The sequence below is a fragment of the Perognathus longimembris genome, chromosome 25, assembly GCF_023159225.1.
Source record: "Perognathus longimembris pacificus isolate PPM17 chromosome 25, ASM2315922v1, whole genome shotgun sequence".
In the NCBI taxonomy this organism is placed as follows: domain Eukaryota; kingdom Metazoa; phylum Chordata; class Mammalia; order Rodentia; family Heteromyidae; genus Perognathus; species Perognathus longimembris.
Window position 1 is genome coordinate 18,014,121 of NC_063185.1, and position 5,548 is coordinate 18,019,668.

General features: G+C 49.6%; 1 long non-coding RNA gene across 1 annotated transcript; it reads right to left on the reverse strand.

Moving 5' to 3' along the window:
- Positions 1 to 484: 484 nt before the first annotated feature.
- LOC125342156 lies at positions 485 to 3,779 on the reverse strand. The gene is made up of 4 exons (XR_007209151.1): positions 3,734 to 3,779; positions 3,014 to 3,092; positions 1,958 to 1,997; positions 485 to 793 (listed from the first exon to the last, which is right to left on the reverse strand). It is a non-coding gene; the product is annotated as an uncharacterized LOC125342156 (long non-coding RNA).
- Positions 3,780 to 5,548: the final 1,769 nt, after the last annotated feature.

A 5,548-nucleotide genomic window follows, 5' to 3' on the forward strand; every position in this document is an offset into this window, starting at 1 on the left:
GTTCAAGCCCCTCAACCAACAAAAGAAAAAGAAGAGATAAAGAACAAGAAGGAAGAAAGGAAGGGTGGGAGGGAGGGAGGGAGGGAGGGAGGAGTCTGGTGTGATTCCATATATAGACTCTGGGTTTTCCTACCCTATCAGAAAAGCTGGGCACTGAATGCCACCAGCTGAGAGAAGGAGAGATGGAGTCCCACACACAACTAGGGAAACTAGAGAAGGGGCCAGAAATGGTGTCCCAGAAGCAAGGCGATTTAGAGACTTGAGGTGTTCTCTTTCTACTCCCAGGAGAGCTAGCTGGGAGCGCAGGTAGACCAGGGCTCGGCACACAGGGTTCAGCTGGGACCGCGGGGCAGAGGCAGGCAGGAGACAGCTCTTGCTTTCCACATTTCTCATTCTCACAATGCCCGTGACGTTCCGTGGACTCACGTGAGTAGAGCAATGAATTCTTCATCACCCAAAGTATTGAAGCCTAGTATGGAAGGACACCAAGCAAGGATACTACAGGGATGACTGAGGTATGGCATGGAGAACACGTATGATGTGGTCTCCATGGTACCTTTCATGTGTGAAATTAAAACAAGACTGGGCCCATTACCTCCATGGGAAAGATGACACTTTCGAAAATAGCCAACAAAAATGGAAGCAAACCATGCCAGGGCTTATTTGGGCCCTAGGGTGTCATCCCCTGTACCCGAGAGATGTGCTGAGTTACAGAGTGAAGAGTCCCTCTTCATCGTCTCCGCCATGTTGCAAGTCATCCAGCACCGTTTTGCTTTCTCCAGGGGGGCCCAGCCTGCAAAGAGAGCGGACGGGCTGAGCAAGGAAAGGCCAAGGTCATCCGAACAAGCAAAACCAAACACAGAGGCTCCTAAATGATGCCCCCCACTGCCCAGGATTAAAGTTCCGAGTCCATCCAGCCCAGGTTGGCACTGGACAGGCGGAGAAACTGAGGCTTCCAGCCATGATTGGCTTTGCCAATCTATTGTAAGAAGATAACTGTCTTAGCAAAGCAAAAAAAAAAAAATCATGATCTAAAATGCATTTATTTAGCCAAGAGCAAACCAAAGGTGACATTGGAAGGTCAGCCTATCTCAGAGTCTCTACTTCTTCATACTAATTGGATGTTCAAGCCAGGCACCAGTGGCTTGTAAGCCTAGCTATTCTGGAGGCTGAGATATGAGGATCGCGGTTCAAAGCCAGCCTGGGCAGAAAAGTTTGAGAGACCTTTATCTTCAATAAGCTTCTTAGAAAAAGCCAGAAGAGGCCCTGAGGCTCAAGTGGTAGAACACTAGCCTTGAGCACAAAGAGGCTCAGGGACAGCGCCCAGGCCCTGAGTTTGAGCCCCAGGACCAGAAAAAAAAAACCCAACAACAACACCATAATTTGATGACATTGTAGTATGAGTACAATTAGTTAATGAAAGTAAATCATTCATCAGTGAGTTACATCAAATCTTTTTATTTCGTCTCTCCAAATGCATAGAATAGGCCAGAAAAATTCAATTTCAGAGACTCTTCAAATACTATTTATTTTCAAGCAATGGGAAAAAAAAACCAAAAACTGCTTCCAGCCAGGCTTGGTAGCTCACACCTGTAAGCCCAGCTACTTGGGAGGCAAAGATCTGGAGAATCCATTATGCACCAAAGCCAAGTAAGACCCCCGCCTCCAACCATAAGCTGAGCGTGACATAAAACCCGAAACTGTTCCTGTGGGCAAAGTGGACGGAGGAACAAAGCCCAGGAATCATATTCTAGATGGGTTGTTTTTTTTTTATTGTGTTCTTACATCTCAAGTTCTCTTTCTACCAAGGGCACCCGTCTTTGCATTTCTCTTTGCATCACCTCCAGGGTTAACGGGGGCTGAGGATAAGGGGAGCCGCACCCCCAGACTTTTCTCCCCAGTCCAATCTTAGAGCCCTCTCTGATCACATCTCTAACAGCCTGGCGCCAGGAATTACCTCTTGTGTTTCTGCAAACAGTTGGTTTTCACAAATTTTCCTGCAAAGATAAGGCCACAGTATAAGCAAAATAGCGGTGTCAAACCTAATAACTTTCACCTAACTTTGCTTGGTTTTTTTGGGGGGGGAGGCCAGGAGATGGGGGTTGATACTGGGGTTTGAACTCAGGCCCTGGGCACTGTCCGTTAGTTTATTTACTTGAGGCTGGTGCTATACTACTTGAGCCACAGCTCTACTTCTGGCCTTTTGCTGGTTCATTGGAAACAAGAGTGTCTCACTTTCCCTGCCTAGGCTAGCTAAGGAGTTATGATCCTCAAAATGGATCACAGGCGTGAGCCCCCAGCCCCCAGCGCCTTGCTTATCCTTCTCAGAGCTGCCAGGTACTTCTTTCTCTAAAAACACCACAGCGCCCAGAAACTGTGACATGCTTCTGAACAAATCTCCACTCTGATCAGCTTGGTGCTCTAATCAGAATGCAGGCCGCCATGTGTCAGAGGGGCTGACCACTGAGCCAACCAACCCCCAGTTGACAAAAAGCTCCCGAAACAGTGGGGCCCTGGTGGCTCACACCTGTAATCTTAGCTACTCAGGAGGCTGAGATCCGAGGAACACAGTTCGAAGCCAGCCCGGGTAGGAAAAGTCACTGAGACACCTATCTCCAGTTAACTGGCACAAAGCCAGAAGTAGAGAGCGTTGTAGCTTGCGTGGTAAAATACCAGCCTTGAGCAACAATGGCTAAAGGAGTTGGCCCGGGGTTCCAGCACCCCCTTCCAAAAACACGCCAAAGAATGCAACGTCAGAGCTGACAGCCAGCCAGGTTCAGTCCGTGGAGGTATTCTAACTCTTGTTTCTCTCATCCAAACCATCAAGTCTACCAGGAGGACAAGCCACCAGCCGTTAGCACGTTGTGGACAGATAGGTTGCTGAGCCCTCCCGGGTGGTAGAGGGGCCCCCGATGAGGCTGGACCCCTTTGAGGGCAGAGGGGAAGGGCGGGAAGCAGCCAGGGCTCACCCCCCAGCCCTGAGGGCTCCTCCCACCCCATGTTGCCCACCTACCTCGCAGGAGAAATGCTGAGAGCAAGGCCAGGAACAGCACAAACCCCAAGCTGGAGGCAATGATCAGGGCGATGGTGACCTGGAGAGACAGGGAGGAGGGGATGGGCCACCCCCGGGGGCGGGTCCTCAGCCCCAGATGGCGAGCACATTGGCTCACCAGCGGCTTGGCCACGCCCCAAACGTCAAACCAAAGCCAGCCCGCCCCTCGGGTCCTATAAACTTCTGAGCACTTAAGACTTGACCCTACACCTTAGACATCAGGTCTGTTGACCCTGAAGAGTCAGAAAGATCCAACTGTCGTCAGCTCTGCGTTCCACTGCAGAATCTGTTTCCTAGACTCTTCCCCAATTCCTTCTCTCTCTGTATCCTGACCTTCTTCTTCCACGGGTGACTTTTAGAGAAAGCAAGTTACAAAGAGAAAACGATGCCAGGAGCTCATGGCTCACACCTGTCCTCCTAGCTACTCGAGAGGCTGAGGTCTCAGGATTGAGGTTCAAAGCCAGCCCAGGCAGGAAAGTCTGTGAGACTCTAGTCTGCAATGAACCACCAGAAACCTAGACGTGGAGCTGTGGTTCAAAGGTGATGAGTGTTAGCCTTGAGCAAGGACAGCACTCTCTCTCTCTCTCTCTCTCTCTCTCTCTCTCTCTCTCTCTCTCTCTCTCTCTCTCTCTCTCTCGTCCACTGGGGCAAAAAATCTGTTATATGCATCACACACTTTACCTGATTTGATTGGCCATTACCGTGCCCAGTGTTTTTCTTCCGATCTGGTGGGAAGCAAGAGAGACGCAAATAGTTACGTTTCCTGTGGGAAAACAAAAATCCCCCTTCTGATGAAGGTACGTCACAGGCCACCTGGGAGTTCAGCTGATATGTTTAATTCTTCACTACCATCTTTGCTCTTTTGCATAATTAGTTATGCACATTTGTTTTGATAGGGTTCTAATTGAAAGTTGATCAGCTCGCCAAAATTATGCCACAGGAACATCTCCATTCCACAGGTGGGCACAGACGTTTCTACGTGCTCCAAAGATGCATTAAGGATTTCTATCCAGTAAGAAATCGAGCCAGGGGGCCGGTGGCTCAGGGGCTGAGAACTGAGGACAAGGGTTTGACACCAGCCCAGAAAGTCCAAGAGATTCTTCCTTTTTCTGGTCAGTCATGGGGCTTGAACTCTGGGCCTGGTCACAGTCCTTGAGCTCTTCAGCTCAAGACTAGCACTCTACCACTCGATCCACAGCACCACTTCCGGTTTTCTGGTGGTTCATTGGAGATGAGAGTCTTCACAGACTTTCCTGCCCGGACTGGCTTTGAACCACGGTCCTCAGATCTTAGCCACCTGAGTAGCTAGGACTGCAGGCGTGAGCCACCGGCACCCAGCTTCCAAGAGATTCTTATTTCCAGCTAATCACCAAAAAGCCAGTCATGGGGCTATGGCTCAAGTCGTAGAGTTACAAGCCCTGAGCAAAAAAGCTAAAGGATGGCATCTGGGCCTCAGTACCAACACACACACACACACACACACACACACACACACACACACACACACGGAAGCTTTCTTTGGACAGTGAAATTTTTGGTACTTGGCAAAGAAGAAAGATACAGAGCACCCTTACTCCACTCCTGACTCCCATTTGGCTTCTAGGACCAAGCAAAGTCTCTAGTAAGACTCACAAAAAGAGAAACAGGCCCCATTGCAGAACAGGGTTCAGCGTCTCCAGCTTGACCCCCATGCTCTCACGCGTGCATTTGAAGTCCTTCTGTTCTGACTTCATGCTGGCTGCTGAGTATAATCACCTACTTAAGGGCCTGAGGACAAAGTCAACCCTAATACTGCAGGAGTGGCCAGGCTGACCAGTTCTGATCAGAAGAACCAGGCCTGGTCTCAACAGCCTTCTTAACCCATTGCAAGGCCTCTCTCAAATCGCTGGTTGTTGTTTTTTTCTGAGCCTCGCTTTCCCATTGCCTCAGTTTACCAGTATTCCACAGAGAACTCTCGTCCCTACTCTCACCTCCCTCCCCCAAGAGTTCTTGGACTCACACAATGAGTAGCGCCGAACCCCTGCGCTGTGTGCTCTTGTGGGCCTGTTTTACCTCTATGCAGCCAGAAAAGCAGAAGAGCCCGAGGAGAGCATCTTCCAAGGCAGACCAAACTCCTCAAAATCGGAGAACACCCAGAACTAGAAGCCACATCCCTGGAATTGCCTTCTAGAATAAGGCGAATCACTCTGGAAGACCCCCCGAACGGCACATTAGACCACAGCTCCCTCTCGTCCGTGGCTTGGTTTTCAAGCCCCGATCACAGAGCAGAACCTCCATGCCATGAGCGAGTGGAGGAAGGGGAAAGCAACATCTGCCTACAACACCGAAACCCCAGTCATTGCAACATCTCCAGAGCCGTCCAGAAAAAGAACTCTGTCAAAAAGAAAAAAGAAAAGAAAAGCTTTCAAAAAGCTCACACGGGCTCTGATCGTAGAGAATGACTACCAGGAGATTTTTTTTTTTAAAGCTTTTTACAACTTCCCTAACTTTGTAATT